We start from the raw sequence: 24,242 nt of genomic DNA, 5'->3' as shown, positions 1-24,242 counted from the left end.
GCCGCGATACCTAAGACAGATCTGCACTCGATGACACCTCGATAACAGCCGGTCCCCACACTTACATCTTGCTCTCCTTACGTCAGTATACATCATATCAGTCTGTGACGCTGGCTTTGCAACATCTTGCGTGCCTTTAGGTTCGCCGCGACCAACACTTACCATAAATTATGGAGGCGCCGCGGCTTGAACCCTGGACCTTTCACATGCCAAGCGAACGCTCTACCAACTGAGCTACGCCCCATGCACGACCAAACTGCGCTATTCCCCATTCTTTGCGACTCAGATGCGCACGGACACGATGGTTGGTTGGTTTGTAGCGGTGAAGGGAGCAGAGTACAAAGGCGCGGACCCGGTCATATACACAAAAGTTCCAAGTAGTTTCGATGCTCTGGTATTACAAATGCAAATTCCGTCTGTTTTTAACGTCTTAATTTGATAGAGCAGTCACAAATTGCTCCGTTTTCATTCCTTGACGACAATCATACAGCACCTGAGGTAACAAACACATCTCGAGCCCCATTGTGCACTCCATTATTCATGCCAACTCAGTGCCTCGCTCTTTACTACTGTGTACCAATCTTGTCGTCCAACTGCAAAACACTGGGCCACAACAAGTTTCCGCGTCTCCATTGCATTGCGCATACTACGAAACGCTCCCCAAACTTGGCACTCACCCTCGCAGCCGACTTTTCCGACTTTCCACGACGCTCACGCTAGTGACAGCATTATTTATATTTCGACGTCGCGCCAAAGCGAATGAGCACATTTCGCCTACGGCTTAGGCCGCCCTCCTAGTGTGGCTGCTCGGTGTCTGCAGGCAGCGAGGGTCTGCAAGCTTCCTGTGTTCGCACCTATGTCACCTGTGCTTGCTTGTCAGAGACAGACTATCGCAAAACATACAACTCACTCCATGAATTGATTACTACGGCATCTGTTATCAGCAGTCACAACTAGCAACACCAGTAGCAGCTGACTGCACGCAAAGAATAGGAATGTGCAGTGGGATTTACGTGAACTCAGCGCAAGGCAGATCTTTCCGACATAGGCTTGAGAATCTTACGGGAACACTTGTAGTGTTTCTAAATTAAGTGTAGGCGTGGGAGGAGGGTGCTTCCTGCGCACTAATAACAGCACGCTTGTCAATTGTGGATGGTAATCATTCGCTTGTATCTTCCTAGACACATCTGCTGGTTGTGAATTATTCCACTTGCATGGCAAGGTGCGCATGTAGGTGTGTTAAAAATTCTGGAGGCACTGGGTATTGATCCCAGTACCTCTCGCATACTAAGCGAGCGCTCTACCATCTGAGCTACGCCCGCCCTCCCGAAGACTAATGGTGCTACATACAGCCATATAGACGACACAGACCCTTGCACTCCCATTATTCATCAGACAAACACTACTCTCTATGTATCCGTTAGGGTGTCTTTCAGGTTTCGTGCATTCTGTATCGAATCGTAATTGGCCACAATGAAAGTGGCACGTATAACGTCGAAAATAGAATTCGGACACCGCTCTGAGTAAGACCAACGTGTTGTCCACCCTCTAGACTTCAATGAGGTTAAGCCGCGATACCTAAGACAGTTCTGCACTCGATGACACCTCGATAACAGCCGGTCCCCACACTTACATCTTGCTCTCCTTACGTCAGTATACATCATATCAGTCTGTGACGCTGGCTTTGCAACATCTTGCGTGCCTTTAGGTTCGCCGCGACCAACACTTACCATGCACTGACCACAAAATATGGAGGCGCCGCGGCTTGAACCTTGGACCTTTCACATGCGAAGCGAACGCTCTACCAACTGAGCTACGCCCCATGCACGAGCAAACTGCGCTATTCCCCATTCTTTGCGACTCAGATGCGCACGGACACGATGGCTGGTTGGTTTGTAGCGGTGAAGGGAGCAGAGTACAAAGGCGCGGACCCGTTCATATACACAAAACTTCCAAGTAGTTTCGATGCTCTGGTATTACAAATGCAAATTCCGTCTGTTTTTAACGTCTTAAACTGAAAGAGCCATCACAAATTGCTCCGTTTTCACTCCTTCTAGACAATCATACAGCACCTGAGGTAACAAACACATCTCGAGCCCCATTGTGCACTCCATTATTCATGCCAGCTCAGTGCCTCGCTCTTTACTACTGTGTACCAATCTTGTCGTCCAACTGCAAAACACTGGGCCACAACAAGTTTCCGCGTCTCCATTGCACTGCGCATACTAAGAAACGCTCCCCAAACTTGGCACTCACCCTCGCAGCCGACTTTTCCGACTTTCCACGACGCTCACGCAACGCTCACGCTAGTGACAGCATTATAGTTCGACGTAGCGCCAAAGCGAATGAGCACATTTCGCCTACGGCTTAGGCCGCCCTCCTAGTGTGGCTGCTCGGTGTCTGCAGGCAGCGAGGGTCTGCAAGCTTCCTGTGTTCGCACCTATGTCACCTGTGCTTGCTTGTCAGAGACAGACTATCGCAAAACATACAACTCACTCCATGAATTGATTGCTACGGCATCTGTTATCAGCAGTCACAACTAGCAACACCAGTAGCAGCTGACTGCACGCAAAGAATAGGAATGTGCAGTGGGATTTACGTGAACTCAGCGCAAGGCAGATCTTTCCGACATAGGCTTGAGAATCTTACGGGAACACTTGTAGTGTTTCTAAATTAAGTGTAGGCGTGGGAGGAGGGTGCTTCCTGCGCACTAATAACAGCACGCTTGTCAATTGTGGATGCTAATCATTCGCTTGTATCTTCCTAGACACATCTGCTGGTTGTGAATTATTCCACTTGCATGGCAAGGTGCGCATGTAGGTGTGTTAAAAATTCTGGAGGCACTGGGTATTGATCCCAGTACCTCTCGCATACTAAGCGAGCGCTCTACCATCTGAGCTACGCCCGCCCCCCGAAGACTAATGGTGCTACATACAGCCATATAGACGACACAGACCCTTGCACTCCCATTATTCAGCAGACAAACACTACTCTCTATGTATCCGTTAGGGTGTCTTTCAGGTTTCGTGCATTCTGTATCGAATCGTAGTTGGCCACAATGAAAGTGGCACGTATAACGTCGAAAATAGAATTCGGACACCGCTCTGAGTAAGAGCAACGTGTTGTCCACCCTCTAGACTTCAATGAGGTTAAGCCGCGATACCTAAGACAGTTCTGCACTCGATGACACCTCGATAACAGCCTCTCCCCACACTTACATCTTGCTCTCCTTACGTCAGTATACATCATATCAGTCTGTGACGCTGGCTTTGCAACATCTTGCGTGCCTTTAGGTTCGCCGCGACCAACAGTTACCATGCACTGACCACAAAATACGGAGGCGCCGCGGCTTGAACCTTGGACCTTTCACATGCGAAGCGAACGCTCTACCAACTGAGCTACACCCCATGCACGAGCAAACTGCGCTATTCCCCATTATTTGCGACTCAGATGCGCACGGACACGATGGTTGTTTGGTTTGTAGCGGTGAAGGGAGCAGAGTACAAAGGCGCGGACCCGTTCATATACACAAAACTTCCAAGTAGTTTCGATGCTCTGGTATTACAAATGCAATTTCCGTCTGTTTTTAACGTCTTAAATTGAAAGAGCCGTCACAAATTGCTCCGTTTCACTCCTTGTCGACAATCATACAGCACCTGAGGTAACAAACACATCTCGAGCCCCATTGTGCACTCCATTATTCATGCCAGCTCAGTGCCTCGCTCTTTACTACTGTGTACCAATCTTGTCGTCCAACTGCAAAACACTGGGCCACAACAAGTTTCCGCGTCTCCATTGCACTGCGCATACTACAAAACGCTCCCCAAACTTGGCACTCACCCTCGCAGCCGACTTTTCCGACTTTCCACGACGCTCACGCTAGTGACAGCATTTTTTATAGTTCGACGTCGCGCCAAAGCGAATGAGCACATTTCACCTACGGCTTAGGCCGCCCTCCTAGTGTGGCTGCTCGGTGTCTGCAGGCAGCGAGGGTCTGCAAGCTTCCTGTGTTCGCACCTATGTCACCTGTGCTTGCTTGTCAGAGACAGACTATCGCAAAACATACAACTCACTCCATGAATTGATTGCTACGGCATCTGTTATCAGCAGTCACAACTAGCAACACCAGTAGCAGCTGACTGCACGCAAAGAATAGGAATGTGCAGTGGGATTTACGTGAACTCAGCGCAAGGCAGATCTTTCCAATAAGGCTTGGGAATCTTACGGAAACACTTGTACTGTTTCTAAATTAAGTGTAGGCGTGGGAGGAGGGTGCTTCCTGCGCACTAATAACAGCACGCTTGTCAATTGTGGATGCTAATCATTCGCTTGTATCTTCCTAGACACATCTGCTGGTTGTGAATTATTCCACTTGCATGGCAAGGTGCGCATGTAGGTGTGTTAAAAATTCTGGAGTCACTGGGTATAGATCCCAGTACCTCTCGCATACTAAGCGAGCGCTCTACCATCTGAGCTACGCCCGCCCCCCCCGAAGACTAATGGTGCTACATACAGCCATATAGACGACACAGACCCTTCCACTCCCATTATTCAGCAGACAAACACTACTCTCTATGTATCCGTTAGGGTGTCTTTCAGGTTTCGTGCATTCTGTATCGAATCGTAGTTGGCCACAATGAAAGTGGCACATATAACGTCGAAAATAGAATTCGGACACCGCTCTGAGTAAGACCAACGTGTTGTCCACCCTCTAGACTTCAATGAGGTTAAGCCGCGATACCTAAGACAGTTCTGCACTCGATGACACCTCGATAACAGCCGGTCCCCACACTTACATCTTGCTCTCCTTACGTCAGTATACATCATATCAGTCTGTGACGCTGGCTTTGCAACATCTTGCGTGCCTTTAGGTTCGCCGCGACCAACACTTACCATGCACTGACCACAAAATATGGAGGCGCCGCGGCTTGAACCTTGGACCTTTCACATGCGAAGCGAACGCTCTACCAACTGAGCTACGCCCCATGCACGAGCAAACTGCGCTATTCCCCATTCTTTGCGACTCAGATGCGCACGGACACGATGGCTGGTTGGTTTGTAGCGGTGAAGGGAGCAGAGTACAAAGGCGCGGACCCGTTCATATACACAAAACTTCCAAGTAGTTTCGATGCTCTGGTATTACAAATGCAAATTCCGTCTGTTTTTAACGTCTTAAACTGAAAGAGCCATCACAAATTGCTCCGTTTTCACTCCTTCTAGACAATCATACAGCACCTGAGGTAACAAACACATCTCGAGCCCCATTGTGCACTCCATTATTCATGCCAGCTCAGTGCCTCGCTCTTTACTACTGTGTACCAATCTTGTCGTCCAACTGCAAAACACTGGGCCACAACAAGTTTCCGCGTCTCCATTGCACTGCGCATACTAAGAAACGCTCCCCAAACTTGGCACTCACCCTCGCAGCCGACTTTTCCGACTTTCCACGACGCTCACGCAACGCTCACGCTAGTGACAGCATTATAGTTCGACGTAGCGCCAAAGCGAATGAGCACATTTCGCCTACGGCTTAGGCCGCCCTCCTAGTGTGGCTGCTCGGTGTCTGCAGGCAGCGAGGGTCTGCAAGCTTCCTGTGTTCGCACCTATGTCACCTGTGCTTGCTTGTCAGAGACAGACTATCGCAAAACATACAACTCACTCCATGAATTGATTGCTACGGCATCTGTTATCAGCAGTCACAACTAGCAACACCAGTAGCAGCTGACTGCACGCAAAGAATAGGAATGTGCAGTGGGATTTACGTGAACTCAGCGCAAGGCAGATCTTTCCGACATAGGCTTGAGAATCTTACGGGAACACTTGTAGTGTTTCTAAATTAAGTGTAGGCGTGGGAGGAGGGTGCTTCCTGCGCACTAATAACAGCACGCTTGTCAATTGTGGATGCTAATCATTCGCTTGTATCTTCCTAGACACATCTGCTGGTTGTGAATTATTCCACTTGCATGGCAAGGTGCGCATGTAGGTGTGTTAAAAATTCTGGAGGCACTGGGTATTGATCCCAGTACCTCTCGCATACTAAGCGAGCGCTCTACCATCTGAGCTACGCCCGCCCCCCGAAGACTAATGGTGCTACATACAGCCATATAGACGACACAGACCCTTGCACTCCCATTATTCAGCAGACAAACACTACTCTCTATGTATCCGTTAGGGTGTCTTTCAGGTTTCGTGCATTCTGTATCGAATCGTAGTTGGCCACAATGAAAGTGGCACGTATAACGTCGAAAATAGAATTCGGACACCGCTCTGAGTAAGAGCAACGTGTTGTCCACCCTCTAGACTTCAATGAGGTTAAGCCGCGATACCTAAGACAGTTCTGCACTCGATGACACCTCGATAACAGCCTCTCCCCACACTTACATCTTGCTCTCCTTACGTCAGTATACATCATATCAGTCTGTGACGCTGGCTTTGCAACATCTTGCGTGCCTTTAGGTTCGCCGCGACCAACAGTTACCATGCACTGACCACAAAATACGGAGGCGCCGCGGCTTGAACCTTGGACCTTTCACATGCGAAGCGAACGCTCTACCAACTGAGCTACACCCCATGCACGAGCAAACTGCGCTATTCCCCATTATTTGCGACTCAGATGCGCACGGACACGATGGTTGTTTGGTTTGTAGCGGTGAAGGGAGCAGAGTACAAAGGCGCGGACCCGTTCATATACACAAAACTTCCAAGTAGTTTCGATGCTCTGGTATTACAAATGCAAATTCCGTCTGTTTTTAACGTCTTAAATTGAAAGAGCCGTCACAAATTGCTCCGTTTCACTCCTTGTCGACAATCATACAGCACCTGAGGTAACAAACACATCTCGAGCCCCATTGTGCACTCCATTATTCATGCCAGCTCAGTGCCTCGCTCTTTACTACTGTGTACCAATCTTGTCGTCCAACTGCAAAACACTGGGCCACAACAAGTTTCCGCGTCTCCATTGCACTGCGCATACTACAAAACGCTCCCCAAACTTGGCACTCACCCTCGCAGCCGACTTTTCCGACTTTCCACGACGCTCACGCTAGTGACAGCATTTTTTATAGTTCGACGTCGCGCCAAAGCGAATGAGCACATTTCACCTACGGCTTAGGCCGCCCTCCTAGTGTGGCTGCTCGGTGTCTGCAGGCAGCGAGGGTCTGCAAGCTTCCTGTGTTCGCACCTATGTCACCTGTGCTTGCTTGTCAGAGACAGACTATCGCAAAACATACAACTCACTCCATGAATTGATTGCTACGGCATCTGTTATCAGCAGTCACAACTAGCAACACCAGTAGCAGCTGACTGCACGCAAAGAATAGGAATGTGCAGTGGGATTTACGTGAACTCAGCGCAAGGCAGATCTTTCCAATAAGGCTTGGGAATCTTACGGAAACACTTGTACTGTTTCTAAATTAAGTGTAGGCGTGGGAGGAGGGTGCTTCCTGCGCACTAATAACAGCACGCTTGTCAATTGTGGATGCTAATCATTCGCTTGTATCTTCCTAGACACATCTGCTGGTTGTGAATTATTCCACTTGCATGGCAAGGTGCGCATGTAGGTGTGTTAAAAATTCTGGAGTCACTGGGTATAGATCCCAGTACCTCTCGCATACTAAGCGAGCGCTCTACCATCTGAGCTACGCCCGCCCCCCCCGAAGACTAATGGTGCTACATACAGCCATATAGACGACACAGACCCTTCCACTCCCATTATTCAGCAGACAAACACTACTCTCTATGTATCCGTTAGGGTGTCTTTCAGGTTTCGTGCATTCTGTATCGAATCGTAGTTGGCCACAATGAAAGTGGCACATATAACGTCGAAAATATAATTCGGACACCGCTCTGAGTAAGAGCAACGTGTTGTCCACCCTCTAGACTTCAATGAGGTTAAGCCGCGATACCTAAGACAGATCTGCACTAGATGACACCTCGATAACAGCCGGTCCCCACACTTACATCTTGCTCTCCTTACGTCAGTATACATCATATCAGTCTGTGACGCTGGCTTTGCAACATCTTGCGTGCCTTTAGGTTCGCCGCGACCAACACTTACCATGCACTGACCACAAAAAATGGAGGCGCCGCGGCTTGAAGCCTGGACCTTTCACATTCCAAGCGAACGTTCTACCAACTGAGCTACACCCCATGCACGAGCAAACGGCGCTATTCCCCATTCTTTGCGACTCAGATGCGCACGGACACGATGGTTGGTTGGTTTGTAGCGGTGAAGGGAGCAGAGTACAAAGGCGCGGACCCGTTCATATACACAAAACTTCCAAGTAGTTTCGATGCTCTGGTATTACAAATGCAAATTCCGTCTGTTTTTAACGTCTTAAATTGAAAGAGCCGTCACAAATTGCTCCGTTTTCACTCCTTGTCGACAATCATACAGCACCTGAGGTAACAAACACATCTCGAGCCCCATTGTGCACTCCATTATGCATGCCAACTCAGTGCCTCGCTCTTTACTACTATGTACCAATCTTGTCGTCCAACTGCAAAACAGTGGGCCACAACAAGTTTCCGCGTCTCCATTGCACAGCGCATACTACAAAACGCTCCCCAAACTTGGCACTCACCCTCGCAGCCGACTTTTCCGACTTTCCACGACGCTCACGCTAGTGACAGCATTATTTATAGTTCGACGTCGCGCCAAAGCGAATGAGCACATTTCACCTACGGCTTAGGCCGCCCTCCTAGTGTGGCTGCTCGGTGTCTGCAGGCAGCGAGGGTCTGCAAGCTTCCGGTGTTCGCACCTATGTCACCTGTGCTTGCTTGTCAGAGACAGACTATCGCAAAACATACAACTCACTCCATGAATTGATTGCTACGGCATCTGTTATCAGCAGTCACAACTAGCAGCACCAGTAGCAGCTGACTGCACGCAAAGAATAGGAATGTGCAGTGGGATTTACGTGAACTCAGCGCAAGGCAGATCTTTCCGACATAGGCTTGAGAATCATACGGGAACACTTGTACTGTTTCTAAATTAAGTGTAGGCGTGGGAGGAGGGTGCTTCCTGCGCACTAATAACAGCACGCTTGTCAATTGTGGATGCTAATCATTCGCTTGTATCTTCCTAGACACATCTGCTGGTTGTGAATTATTCCACTTGCATGGCAAGGTGCGCATGTAGGTGTGTTAAAAATTCTGGAGGCACTGGGTATAGATCCCAGTACCTCTCGCATACTAAGCGAGCGCTCTACCATCTGAGCTACGACCGCCCCCCCCCCCCCCCCCCGAAGACTAATGGTGCCTCAGACAGCCATATAGACGACACAGACCCTTGCACTCCCATTATTCAGCAGACAAACCCTACTCTCTATGTATCCGTAAGGGTGTCTTTCAGGTTTCGTGCATTCTGTATCGAATCGTAGTTGGCCACAATGAAAGTGGCACGTATAACGTCGAAAATAGAATTCGGACACCGCTCTGAGTAAGACCAACGTGTTGTCCACCCTCTAGACTTCAATGAGGTTAAGCCGCGGTACCTAAGACAGATCTGCACTCGATGACACCTCGATAACAGCCGGTCCCCACACTTACATCTTGCTCTCCTTACGTCAGTATACATCATATCAGTCTGTGACGCTGGCTTTGCAACATCTTGCGTGCCTTTAGGTTCGCCGCGACCAACACTTACCATGCACTGACCACAAAAAATGGAGGCGCCGCGGCTTGAAGCCTGGACCTTTCACATTCCAAGCGAACGTTCTACCAACTGAGCTACACCCCATGCACGAGCAAACGGCGCTATTCCCCATTCTTTGCGACTCAGATGCGCACGGACACGATGGTTGGTTGGTTTGTAGCGGTGAAGGGAGCAGAGTACAAAGGCGCGGACCCGTTCATATACACAAAACTTCCAAGTAGTTTCGATGCTCTGGTATTACAAATGCAAATTCCGTCTGTTTTTAACGTCTTAAATTGAAAGAGCCGTCACAAATTGCTCCGTTTTCACTCCTTGTCGACAATCATACAGCACCTGAGGTAACAAACACATCTCGAGCCCCATTGTGCACTCCATTATTCATGCCAACTCAGTGCCTCGCTCTTTACTACTGTGTACCAATCTTGTCGTCCAACTGCAAAACACTGGGCCACAACAAGTTTCCGCGTCTCCATTGCACTGCGCATACTACAAAACGCTCCCCAAACTTGGCACTCACCCTCGCAGCCGACTTTTCCGACTTTCCACGACGCTCACGCAACGCTCACGCTAGTGACAGCATTATTAATAGTTCGACGTCGCGCCAAAGCGAATGAGCACATTTCGCCTACTGCTTAGGCCGCCCTCCTAGTGTGGCTGCTCGGTGTCTGCAGGCAGCGAGGGTCTGCAAGCTTCCTGTGTTCGCACCTATGTCACCTTTGCTTGCTTGTCAGAGACAGACTATCGCAAAACATACAACTCACTCCATGAATTGATTGCTACGGCATCTGTTATCAGCAGTCACAACTAGCAACACCAGTAGCAGCTGACTGCACGCAAAGAATGGGAATGTGCAGTGGGATTTACGTGAACTCAGCGCAAGGCAGATCTTTCCGACATAGGCTTGAGAATCTTACGGGAACACTTGTACTGTTTCTAAATTAAGTGTAGGCGTGGGAGGAGGGTGCTTCCTGCGCACTAATAACAGCACGCTTGTCAATTGTGGATGCTAATCATTCGCTTGTATCTTCCTAGACACATCTGCTGGTTGTGAATTATTCCACTTGCATGGCAAGGTGCGCATGTAGGTGTGTTAAAAATTCTGGAGGCACTGGGTATAGATACCAGTACCTCTCGCATACTAAGCGAGCGCTCTACCATCTGAGCTACGCCCGCCCTCCCTCTCGAAGACTAATGGTGCTACATACAGCCATATAGACGACACAGACCCTTGCACTCCCATTATTCAGCAGACAAACACTACTCTCTATGTAGCCGTTAGGGTGTCTTTCAGGTTTCGTGCATTCTGTATCGAATCGTAGTTGGCCACAATGAAAGTGGCACGTATAACGTCGAAAATAGAATTCGGACACCGCTCTGAGTAAGACCAACGTGTTGTCCACCCTCTAGACTTCAATGAGGTTAAGCCGCGATACCTAAGACAGATCTGCACTCGATGACACCTCGATAACAGCCGGTCCCCACACTTACATCTTGCTCTCCTTACGTCAGTATACATCATATCAGACTGTGACGCTGGCTTTGCAACATCTTGCGTGCCTTTAGGTTCGCCGCGACCAACACTTACCATGCACTGACCACAAAAAATGGAGGTGCCGCGGCTTGAACCCTGGACCTTTCACATGCCAAGCAAACGCTCTACCAACTGAGCTACGCCACATGCACGAGCAAACGGTGCTATTCCCTATTCTTTGCGACTCAGATGCGCACGGACACGATGGTTGGTTGGTTTGTAGCGGTGAAGGGAGCAGAGTACAAAGGCGCGGACCCGTTCATATACACAAAAATTCCAAGTAGTTTCGATGCTCTGGTATTACAAATGCAAATTCCGTCTCTTTTTAACGTCTTAAATTGAAAGAGCCGTCACAAATTGCTCCGTTTTCACTCCTTGTCGACAATCATACAGCACCTGAGGTAACAAACACATCTCGAGCCCCATTGTGCACTCCATTATTCATGCCAACTCAGTGCCTCGCTCTTTACTACTGTGTACCAATCTTGTCGTCCAACTGCAAAACACTGGGCCACAACAAGTTTCCGCGTCTCCATTGCACTGCGCATACTACGAATCGCTCCCCAAACTTGGCACTCACCCTCGCAGCCGACTTTTCCGACTTTCCACGACGCTCACGCTAGTGACAGCATTATTTATAGTTCGACGTCGCTCCAAAGCGAATGAGCACATTTCGCCTACGGCTTAGGCCGCCCTCCTAGTGTGGCTGCTCGGTGTTTGCAGGCAGCCAGGGTCTGCAAGCTTCCTGTGTTCGCACCTATGTCACCTGTGCTTGCTTGTCAGAGACAGACTATCGCAAAACATACAACTCACTCCATGAATTGATTGCTACGGCATCTGTTATCAGCAGTCACAACTAGCAACACCAGTAGCAGCTGACTGCACGCAAAGAATAGGAATGTGCAGTGGGATTTACGTGAACTCAGCGCAAGGCAGATCTTTCCGACATAGGCTTCACAATCTTACGGGAACACTTGTACTGTTTCTAAATTAAGTGTAGGCGTGGGAGGAGGGTGCTTCCTGCGCACTAATAACAGCACGCTTGTCAATTGTGGATGCTAATCATTCGCTTGTATCTTCCTAGACACATCTGCTGGTTGTGAATTATTCCACTTGCATGGCAAGGTGCGCATGTAGGTGTGTTAAAAATTCTGGAGGCACTGGGTATAGATCCCAGTACCTCTCGCATACTAAGCGAGCGCTGTACCATCTGAGCTACGCCCGCCCCCCCGAAGACTAATGATGCTACATACAGCCATATAGACGACACATACCCTTGCACTCCCATTATTCAGCAGACAAACACTACTCTCTATGTATCCGTTAGGGTGTCTTTCAGGTTTCGTGCATTCTGTATCGAATCGTAGTTGGCCACAATGAAAGTGGCACGTATAACGTCGAAAATAGAATTCGGACACCGCTCTGAGTAAGAGCAACGTGTTGTCCACCCTCTAGACTTCAATGAGGTTAAGCCGCCATACCTAAGACAGATCTGCACTCGATGACACCTCGATAACAGCCGGTCCCCACACTTACATCTTGCTCTCCTTACGTCAGTATACATCATATCAGTCTGTGACGCTGGCTTTGCAACATCTTGCGTGCCTTTAGGTTCGCCGCGACCAACACTTACCATGCACTGACCACAAACAATGGAGGCGCCGCGGCTTGAAACCTGGACCTTTCACATGCCCAGCGAACGCTCTACCAACTGAGCTACACCCCATGCACGAGCAAATGGCGCTATTCCCCATTCTTTGCGACTCAGATGCGCACGGACACGGTGGTTGGTTGGTTTGTAGCGGTGAAGGGAGCAGAGTACAAAGGCGCGGACCCGTTCATATACACAAAAGTTCCAAGTAGTTTCGATGCTCTGGTATTACAAATGCAAATTCCGTCTGTTTTTAACGTCTTAAATTGAAAGAGCCGTCACAAATTGCTCCGTTTTCACTCCTTGTCGACAATCATACAGCACCTGAGGTAACAAACACATCTCGAGCCCCATTGTGCACTCCATTATTCATGCCAACTCAGTGCCTCGCTCTTTACTACTGTGTACCAATCTTGTCGTCCAACTGCAAAACACTGGGCCACAACAAGTTTCCGCGTCTCCATTGCACTGCGCACACTACAAAACGCTCCCCAAACTTGGCACTCACCCTCGCAGCCGACTTTTCCGACATTCCACGACGCTCACGCCAGTGACAGCATTATTTATAGTTCGACGTCGCGCCAAAGCGAATGAGCACATTTCGCCTACGGCTTAGGCCGCCCTCCTAGTGTGGCTGCTCGGTGTCTGCAGGCAGCGAGGGTCTGCAAGCTTCCTGTGTTCGCACCTATGTCACCTGTGCTTGCTTGTCAGAGACAGACTATCGCAAAACATACAACTCACTCCATGAATTGATTGCTACGGCATCTGTTATCAGCAGTCACAACTAGCAACACCAGTAGCAGCTGACTGCACGCAAAGAATAGGAATGTGCAGTGGGATTTACGTGAACTCAGCGCAAGGCAGATCTTTCCGACATAGGCTTGAGAATCTTACGGGAACACTTGTACTGTTTCTAAATTAAGTGTAGGCGTGGGAGGAGGGTGCTTCCTGCGCACTAATAACAGCACGCTTGTCAATTGTGGATGCTAATCATTCGCTTGTATCTTCCTAGACACATCTGCTGGTTGTGAATTATTCCACTTGCATGGCAAGGTGCGCATGTAGGTGTGTTAAAAATTCTGGAGGCACTGGGTATAGATCCCAGTACCTCTCGCATACTAAGCGAGCGCTCTACCATCTGAGCTACGCCCGCCCCCCCGAAGACTAATGGTGCTACATACAGCCATATAGACGACACAGACCCTTGCACTCCCATTATTCATCAGACAAACACTACTCTCTATGTATCCGTTAGGGTGTCTTTCAGGTTTCGTGCATTCTGTATCGAATCGTAGTTGGCCACAATGAAAGTGGCACGTATAACGTCGAAAATAGAATTCGGACACCGCTCTGAGTAAGACCAACGTGTTGTCCACCCTCTAGACTTCAATGAGGTTAAGCCGCGATACCTAAGACAGATCTGCACTCGATGACACCTCGATAACAGCCGGTCCCCACACTTACATCTTGCTCTCCTTAACTCAGTATACATCATATCAGTCTGTGACGCTGGCTTTGCAACATCTTGCGTGCCTTTAGGTTCGCCGCGACCAACACTTACCATGCACTGACCACAAAAAATGGAGGCGCCGTGGCTTGAACCCTGGCCCTTTCACATGCCAAGCGAACGCTCTACCAACTGAGCTACGCCCCATGCACGAGCAAACTGTGCTATTCCCCATTCTTTGCGACTCAGATGCGCACGGACACGATGGTTGTTGGTTCGTAGCGGTGAAGGGAGCAGAGTACAAAGGCGCGGACCCGTTCATATACACAAAAGTTCCAAGTAGTTTCGATGCTCTGGTATTACAAATGCAAATTCCGTCTGTTTTTAACGTCTTAAATTGAAAGAGCCGTCACAAATTGCTCCGTTTTCACTCCTTGTCGACAATCATACAGCACCTGAGGTAACAAACACATCTCGAGCCCCATTGTGCACTCCATTATTCATGCCAACTCAGTGCATCGCTCTTTACTACTTTGTACCAATCTTGTCGTCCAACTGCAAAACACTGGGCCACAACAAGTTTCCGCGTCTCCATTGCACTGCGCATACTACGAATCGCTCCCCAAACTTGGCACTCACCCTCGCAGCCGACTTTTCCGACTTTCCACGACGCTCACGCCAGTGACAGCATTATTTATAGTTCGACGTCGCGCCAAAGCGAATGAGCACATTTCACCTACGGCTTAGGCCGCCCTCCTAGTGTGGCTGCTCGGTGTCTGCAGGCAGCGAGGGTCTGCAAGCTTCCTGTGTTCGCACCTATGTCACCTGTGCTTGCTTGTCAGAGACAGACTTTCGCAAAACATACAACTCACTCCATGAATTGATTGCTACGGCATCTGTTATCAGCAGTCACAACTAGCAACACCAGTAGCAGCTGAGTGCATGCAAAGAATAGGAATGTGCAGTGGGATTTACGTGAACTCAGCGCAAGGCAGATCTTTCCGACATCGGCTTGAGAATCTTACGGGAACACTTGTACTGTTTATAAATTAAGTGTAGGCGTGGGAGGAGGGTGCTTCCTGCGCACTAATAACAGCACGCTTGTCAATTGTGGATGCTAATCATTCGCTTGTATCTTCCTAGACACATCTGCTGGTTGTGAATTATTCCACTTGCATGGCAAGGTGCGCATGTAGGTGTGTTAAAAATTCGGGAGGCACTGGGTATAGATCCCAGTATAGATCGCATACTAAGCGAGCGCTCCACCATCTGAGCTACGCCCCCCCCCCCCCCCCCCCCGAAGACTAATGGTGCTACATACAGCCATATAGACGACACAGACCCTTGCACTCCCATTATTCAGCAGACAAACACTACCCTCTATGTATCCGTTAGGGTGTCTTTCAGGTTTCGTGCATTCTGTATCGAATCGTAGTTGGCCACAATGAAAGTGGCACGTATAACGTCGAAAATAGAATTCGGACACCGCTCTGAGTAAGACCAACGTGTTGTCCACCCTCTAGACTTCAATGAGGTTAAGCCGCGATACCTAAGACAGATCTGCACTCGATGACACCTCGATAACAGCCGGTCCCCACACTTACATCTTGCTCTCCTTACGTCAGTATACATCATATCAGTCTGTGACGCTGGCTTTGCAACATCTTGCGTGCCTTTAGGTTCGCCGCGACCAACACTTACCATGAACTGACCACAAAAAATGGAGGCGTCGCGGCTTGAACCCTGGACCTTTCACATGCCAAGCGAACGCTCTACCAACTGAGCTACGCCCCATGCACGAGCAAACGGCGCTATTCCCCATTCTTTGCGACTCAGATGCGCACGGACACGATGGTTGTTGGTTTGTAGCGGTGAAGGGAGCAGAGTACAAAGGCGCGGACCCGTTCATATACACAAAAGTTCCAAGTAGTTTCGATGCTCTGGTATTACAAATGCAAATTCCGTCTCTTTTTAACGTCTTAAATTGAAAGAGCCGTCACAAATTGCTCCGTTTTCACTCCTTGTCGACACTCATACAGCACCTGAGGTAACAAACGCATCTCGAGCCCCATTGTGCACTCCATTATTCATGCCAACTCAGTGCCTCGCTTTTTACTACTGTGTACCAATCTTGTCGTCCAACTGCAAAACACTGGGCCACAACAAGTTTCCGCGTCTCCATTGCACTGCGCATACTACGAAACGCTCCCCAAACTTGGCACTCACCCTCGCAGCCGACTTTTCCGACTTTCCACGACGCTCACGCTAGTGACAGCATTATTTATAGTTCGACGTCGCGCCAAAGCGAATGAGCACATTTCGCCTACGGCTTAGGCCGCCCTCCTAGTGTGGCTGCTCGGTGTCTGCAGGCAGCGAGGGTCTGCAAGCTTCCTGTGTTCGCACCTATGTCACCTGTGCTTGCTTGTCAGAGACAGACTATCGCAAAACATACAACTCACTCCATGAATTGATTGCTACGGCATCTGTTATCAGCAGTCACAACTAGCAACACCAGTAGCAGCTGACTGCACGCAAAGAATAGGAATGTGCAGTGGGATTTACGTGAACTCAGCGCAAGGCAGATCTTTCCGACATCGGCATGAGAATCTTACGGGAACACTTGTACTGTTTCTAAATTAAGTGTAGGCGTGGGAGGAGGGTGCTTCCTGCGCACTAATAACAGCACGCTTGTCAATTGTGGATGCTAATCATTCGCTTGTATCTTCCTAGACACATCTGCTGGTTGTGAATTATTCCACTTGCATGGCAAGGTGCGCATGTAGGTGTGTTAAAAATTCGGGAGGCACTGGGTATATATCCCAGTATAGATCGCATACTAAGCGAGCGCTCCACCATCTGAGCTACGCCCGCCCCCCCCCCCCCCCCCCCCCGAAGACTAATGGTGCTACATACAGCCATATAGACGACACAGACCCTTGCACTCCCATTATTCAGCAGACAAACACTACCCTCTATGTATCCGTTAGGGTGTCTTTCAGGTTTCGTGCATTCTGTATCGAATCGTAGTTGGCCACAATGAAAGTGGCACGTATGACGTCGAAAATAGAATTCGGACACCGCTCTGAGTAAGACCAACGTGTTGTCCACCCTCTAGACTTCAATGAGGTTAAGCCGCGATACCTAAGACAGATCTGCACTCGATGACTCCTCGATAACAGCCGGTCCCCACACTTACATCTTGCTCTCCTTACGTCAGTATACATCATATCAGTCTGTGACGCTGGATTTGCAACATCTTGCGTGCCTTTAGGTTCGCCGCGACCAACACTTACCATGCACTGACCACAAAAAATGGAGGCGTCGCGGCTTGAACCCTGGACCTTTCACATGCCAAGCGAACGCTCTACCAACTGAGCTACGCCCCATGCACGAGCAAACGGCGCTATTCCCCATTCTTTGCGACTCAGATGCGCACGGACACGATGGTTGTTGGTTTGTAGCGGTGAAGGGAGCAGAGTACAAAGGCGCGGACCCGTTCATATACACAAAAGTTCCAAGTAGTTTCGATGCTCTGGTATTACAAATGCAAATTCCGTCTCTTTTTAACGTCTTAAATTGAAAGAGCCGTCACAAATTGCTCCGTTTTCACTCCTTGTCGACAATCATACAGCACCTGAGGTAACAAACGCATCTCGAGCCCCATTGTGCACTCCATTATTCATGCCAACTCAGTGCCTCGCTTTTTACTACTGTGTACCAATCTTGTCGTCCAACTGCAAAACACTGGGCCACAACAAGTTTCCGCGTCTCCATTGCACTGCGCATACTACGAAACGCTCCCCAAACTTGGCACTCACCCTCGCAGCCGACTTTTCCGACTTTCCACGACGCTCACGCTAGTGACAGCATTATTTATAGTTCGACGTCGCGCCAAAGCGAATGAGCACATTTCACGTACGGCTTAGGCCGCCCTCCTAGTGTGGCTGCTCGGTGTCTGCAGGCAGCGAGGGTCTGCAAGCTTCCTGTGTTCGCACCTATGTCACCTGTGCTTGCTTGTCAGAGACAGACTATCGCAAAACATACAACTCACTCCATGAATTGATTGCTACGGCATCTGTTATCAGCAGTCACAACTAGCAACACCAGTAGCAGCTGACTGCACGCAAAGAATAGGAATGTGCAGTGGGATTTACGTGAACTCAGCGCAAGGCAGATCTTTCCGACATAGGCTTGAGAATCTTACGGGAACACTTGTACTGTTTATAAATTAAGTGTAGGCGTGGGAGGAGGGTGCTTCCTGCGCACTAATAACAGCACGCTTGTCAATTGTGGATGCTAATCATTCGCTTGTATCTTCCTAGACACATCTGCTGGTTGTGAATTATTCCACTTGCATGGCAAGGTGCGCATGTAGGTGTGTTAAAAATTCTGGAGGCACTGGGTATAGATCCCAGTATAGATCGCATACTAAGCGAGCGCTGTACCATCTGAGCTACGCCCGCCCCCCCGAAGACTAATGGTGCTACATACAGCCATATAGACGACACAGACCCTTGCACTCCCATTATTCAGCAGACAAACACTACCCTCTATGTATCCGTTAGGGTGTCTTTCAGGTTTCGTGCATTCTGTATCGAATCGTAGTTGGCCACAATGAAAGTGGCACGTATAACGTCGAAAATAGAATTCGGACACCGCTCTGAGTAAGACCAACGTGTTGTCCACCCTCTAGACTTCAATGAGGTTAAGCCGCGATACCTAAGACAGATCTGCACTCGATGACACCTCGATAACAGCCGGTCCCCACACTTACATCTTGCTCTCCTTACGTCAGTATACATCATATCAGTCTGTGACGCTGGCTTTGCAACATCTTGCTTGCCTTTAGGTTCGCCGCGACCAACACTTACCATGCACTGCCCACAAAAAATTAAGGCGCCGCGGCTTGAACCCTGGACCTTTCACATGCCAAGCGAACGCTCTACCAACTGAGCTACGCCCCATGCACGAGCAAACGGCGCTATTCCCCATTCTTTGCGACTCAGATGCGCACGGACACGATGGTTGTTGGTTTGTAGCGGTGAAGGGAGCAGAGTACAAAGGCGCGGACCCGTTCATATACACAAAAGTTCCAAGTAGTTTCGATGCTCTGGTATTACACATGCAAATTCCGTCTGTTTTTAACGTCTTAAATTGAAAGAGCCGTCACAAATTGCTCCGTTTTCACTCCTTGTCGACAATCATACAGCACCTGAGGTAACAAACGCATCTCGAGCCCCATTGTGCACTCCATTATTCATGCCAACTCAGTGCCTCGCTCTTTACTACTGTGTACCAATCTTGTCGTCCAACTGCAAAACACTGGGCCACAACAAGTTTCCGCGTCTCCATTGCACTGCGCATACTACGATACGCTCCCCAAACTTGGCACTCACCCTCGCAGCCGACTTTTCCGATTTTCCACGACGCTCACGCAACGCTCACGCTAGTGACAGCATTATTTATAGTTCGACGTCGCGCCAAAGCGAATGAGCACATTTCGCCTACGGCTTAGGCCGCCCTCCTAGTGTGGCTGCTCGGTGTCTGCAGGCAGCGAGGGTCTGCAAGCTTCCTGTGTTCGCACCTATGTCACCTGTGCTTGCTTGTCAGAGACAGACTATCGCAAAACATACAACTCACTCCATGAATTGATTGCTACGGCATCCTTTATCAGCAGTCACAACTAGCAACACCAGTAGCAGCTGACTGCACGCAAAGAATAGGAATGTGCAGTGGGATTTACGTGAACTCAGCGCAAGGCAGATCTTTCCGACATAGGCTTCAGAATCTTACGGGAACACTTGTACTGTTTCTAAATTAAGTGTAGGCGTGGGAGGAGTGTGCTTCCTGCGCACTAATAACAGCACGCTTGTCAATTGTGGATGCTAATCATTCGCTTGTATCTTCCTAGACACATCTGCTGGTTGTGAATTATTCCACTTGCATGGCAAGGTGCGCATGTAGGTGTGTTAAAAATTCTGGAGGCACTGGGTATAGATCCCAGTATAGATCGCATACTAAGCGAGCGCTCTACCATCTGAGCTACGCCCGCCCCCCCGAAGACTAATGGTGCTACATACAGCCATATAGACGACACAGACCCTTGCACTCCCATTATTCAGCAGACAAACACTACTCTCTATGTATCCGTTAGGGTGTCTTTCAGGTTTCGTGCATTCTGTATCGAATCGTAGTTGGCCACAATGAAAGTGGCACGTATAACGTCGAAAATAGAATTCGGACACCGCTCTGAGTAAGACCAACGTGTTGTCCACCCTCTAGACTTCAATGAGGTTAAGCCGCGATACCTAAGACAGATCTGCACTCGATGACACCTCGATAACAGCCGGTCCCCACACTTACATCTTGTTCTCCTTACGTCAGTATACATCATATCAGTCTGTGACGCTGGCTTTGCAACATCTTGCGTGCCTTTAGGTTCGCCGCGACCAACACTTACCATGCACTGACCACAAAATATGGAGGCGCCGCGGCTTGAACCGTGGACCTTTCACATGCCAAGCGAACGCTCTACCAACTGAGCTACGCCCCATGCACGAGGAAACTGCGCTATTCCCCATTCTTTGCGACTCAGATGCGCACGGACACGATGGTTGGTTGGTTTGTAGCGGTGAAGGGAGCAGAGTACAAAGGCGCGGACCCGTTCATATACACAAAAGTTCCAAGTAGTTTCGATGCTCTGGTATTACAAATGCAAATTCCGTCTCTTTTTAACGTCTTAAATTGAAAGAGCCGTCACAAATTGCTCCGTTTTCACTCCTTGTCGACAATCATACAGCACCTGAGGTAACAAACGCATCTCGAGCCCCATTGTGCACTCCATTATTCATGCCAACTCAGTGCCTCGCTTTTTACTACTGTGTACCAATCTTGTCGTCCAACTGCAAAACACTGGGCCACAACAAGTTTCCGCGTCTCCATTGCACTGCGCATACTACGAAACGCTCCCCAAACTTGGCACTCACCCTCGCAGCCGACTTTTCCGACTTTCCACGACGCTCACGCTAGTGACAGCTTTATTTATAGTTCGACGTCGCGCCAAAGCGAATGAGCACATTTCGCCTACGGCTTAGGCCGCCCTCCTAGTGTGGCTGCTCGGTGTCTGCAGGCAGCGAGGGTCTGCAAGCTTCCTGTGTTCGCACCTATGTCACCTGTGCTTGCTTGTCAGAGACAGACTATCGCAAAACATACAACTGACTCCATGAATTGATTGCTACGGCATCCTTTATCAGCAGTCACAACTAGCAACACCAGTAGCAGCTGACTGCACGCAAAGAATAGGAATGTGCAGTGGGATTTACGTGAACTCAGCGCAAGGCAGATCTTTCCGACATAGGCTTGAGAATCTTACGGGAACACTTGTACTGTTTATAAATTAAGTGTAGGCGTGGGAGGAGGGTGCTTCCTGCGCACTAATAACAGCACGCTTGTCAATTGTGGATGCTAATCATTCGCTTGTATCTTCCTAGACACATCTGCTGGTTGTGAATTATTCCACTTGCATGGCAAGGTGCGCATGTAGGTGTGTTAAAAACTCTGCAGGCACTGGGTATAGATCCCAGTATAGATCGCATACTAAGCGAGCGCTCCACCATCTGAGCTACTCCCGCCCCCCCGAAGACTAATGGTGCTACATACAGCCATATAGACGACACAGACCCTTGCACTCCCATTATTCAGCAGACAAACACTACCCTCTATGTATCCGTTAGGGTGTCTTTCAGGTTTCGTGCATTCTGTATCGAATCGTAGTTGGCCACAATGAAAGTGGCACGTATAACGTCGAAAATAGAATTCGGACACCGCTCTGAGTAAGACCAACGTGTTGTCCACCCTCTAGACTTCAATGAGGTTAAGCCGCGATACCTAAGACAGATCTGCACTCGATGACACCTCGATAACAGCCGGTCCCCACACTTACATCTTGCTCTCCTTACGTCAGTATACATCATATCAGTCTGTGACGCTTTCTTTGCAACATCTTGCTTGCCTTTAGGTTCGCCGCGACCAACACTTACCATGCACTGACCACAAAAAATTAAGGCGCCGCGGCTTGAACCCTGGACCTTTCACATGCCAAGCGAACGCTCTACCAACTGAGCTACGCCCCACGCACGAGCAAACGGCGCTATTCCCCATTCTTTGCGACTCAGATGCGCACGGACACGATGGTTGTTGGTTTGTAGCGGTGAAGGGAGCAGAGTACAAAGGCGCGGACCCGTTCATATACACAAAAGTTCCAAGTAGTTTCGATGCTCTGGTATTACACATGCAAATTCCGTCTGTTTTTAACGTCTTAAATTGAAAGAGCCGTCACAAATTGCTCCGTTTTCACTCCTTGTCGACAATCATACAGCACCTGAGGTAACAAACGCATCTCGAGCCCCATTGTGCACTCCATTATTCATGCCAACTCAGTGCCTCGCTCTTTACTACTGTGTACCAATCTTGTCGTCCAACTGCAAAACACTGGGCCACAACAAGTTTCCGCGTCTCCATTGCACTGCGCATACTACGATACGCTCCCCAAACTTGGCACTCACCCTCGCAGCCGACTTTTCCAACTTTCCACGACGCTCACGCAACGCTCACGCTAGTGACAGCATTATTTATAGTTCGACGTCGCGCCAAAGCGAATGAGCACATTTCGCCTACGGCTTAGGCCGCCATCCTAGTGTGGCTGCTCGGTGTCTGCAGGCAGCGAGGGTCTGCAAGCTTCCTGTGTTCGCACCTATGTCACCTGTGCTTGCTTGTCAGAGACAGACTATCGCAAAACATACAACTCACTCCATGAATTGATTGCTACGGCATCCTTTATCAGGAGTCACAACTAGCAACACCAGTAGCAGCTGACTGCACGCAAAGAATAGGAATGTGCAGTGGGATTTACGTGAACTCAGCGCAAGGCAGATCTTTCCGACATAGGCTTGAGCATCTTACGAGAACACTTGTACTGTTTCTAAATTAAGTGTAGGCGTGGGAGGAGGGTGCTCCCTGCGCACTAATAACAGCACGCTTGTCAATTGTGGATGCTAATCATTCGCTTGTATCTTCCTAGACACATCTGCTGGTTGTGAATTATTCCACTTGCATGGCAAGGTGCGCATGTAGGTGTGTTAAAAATTCTGGAGGCACTGGGTATTGATCCCAGTACCTCTCGCATACTAAGCGAGCGCTCTACCATCTGAGCTACGCCCGCCCTCCTGATGATTAATGGTGCTACATACAGCCATATAGACGACACAGACCCTTGCACTCCCATTATTCAGCAGACAAACACTACTCTCTATGTATCCGTTAGGGTGTCTTTCAGGTTTCGTGCATTGTGTATCGAATCGTAGTTGGCCACAATGAAAGTGGCACGTATAACGTCGAAAATAGAATTCGGACACCGCTCTGAGTAAGACCAACGTGTTGTCCACCCTCTAGACTTCAATGAGGTTAAGCCGCGATACCTAAGACAGATCTGCACTCGATGACACCTCGATAACAGCCGGTCCCCACACTTACATCTTGCTCTCCTTACGTCAGTATACATCATATCAGTCTGTGACACTGGCTTTGCAACATCTTGCGTGCCTTTAGGTTCGCCGCGACCAACACTTACCATGCACTGACCACAAAGTATGGAGGCGCCGCGGCTTGAACCCTGGACCTTTCACATGCCCAGCGAACGCTCTACCAACTGAGCTACGCCCCATGCACGAGCAAACGGCGCTATTCCCCATTCTTTGCGACTCAGATGCGCACAGACACGATGGTTGGTTGGTTTGTAGCGGTGAAGGGAGCAGAGTACAAAGGCGCGGACCCGTTCATATACACAAAAGTTCCAAGTAGTTTCGATGCTCTGGTATTACAAATGCAAATTCCGTCTGTTTTTAACGTCTTAAATTGAAAGAGCCGTCACAAATTGCTCCGTTTTCACTCCTTGTCGACA

The 24,242-nt window shown here is 49.2% G+C and overlaps 2 non-coding genes across 2 annotated transcripts; both read right to left on the bottom strand.

The window, feature by feature from the left end:
- Positions 1–19,175: 19,175 nt before the first annotated feature.
- Positions 19,176–19,248, bottom strand: Trnaa-ggc (transfer RNA alanine (anticodon GGC)). The gene has a single exon. It is a non-coding gene; the product is annotated as a tRNA-Ala (tRNA).
- A 3,095-nt stretch (positions 19,249–22,343) lies between these two features.
- Positions 22,344–22,416, bottom strand: Trnaa-ggc (transfer RNA alanine (anticodon GGC)). Its single transcript has one exon. It is a non-coding gene; the product is annotated as a tRNA-Ala (tRNA).
- Between the last annotated feature and the right edge of the window lie 1,826 nt (positions 22,417–24,242).

The sequence above is a fragment of the Schistocerca gregaria genome, chromosome 10 (genome assembly GCF_023897955.1).
Source record: "Schistocerca gregaria isolate iqSchGreg1 chromosome 10, iqSchGreg1.2, whole genome shotgun sequence".
NCBI lineage: Eukaryota > Metazoa > Arthropoda > Insecta > Orthoptera > Acrididae > Schistocerca > Schistocerca gregaria.
This window is presented reverse-complemented; position numbering and strand designations above follow the sequence as displayed.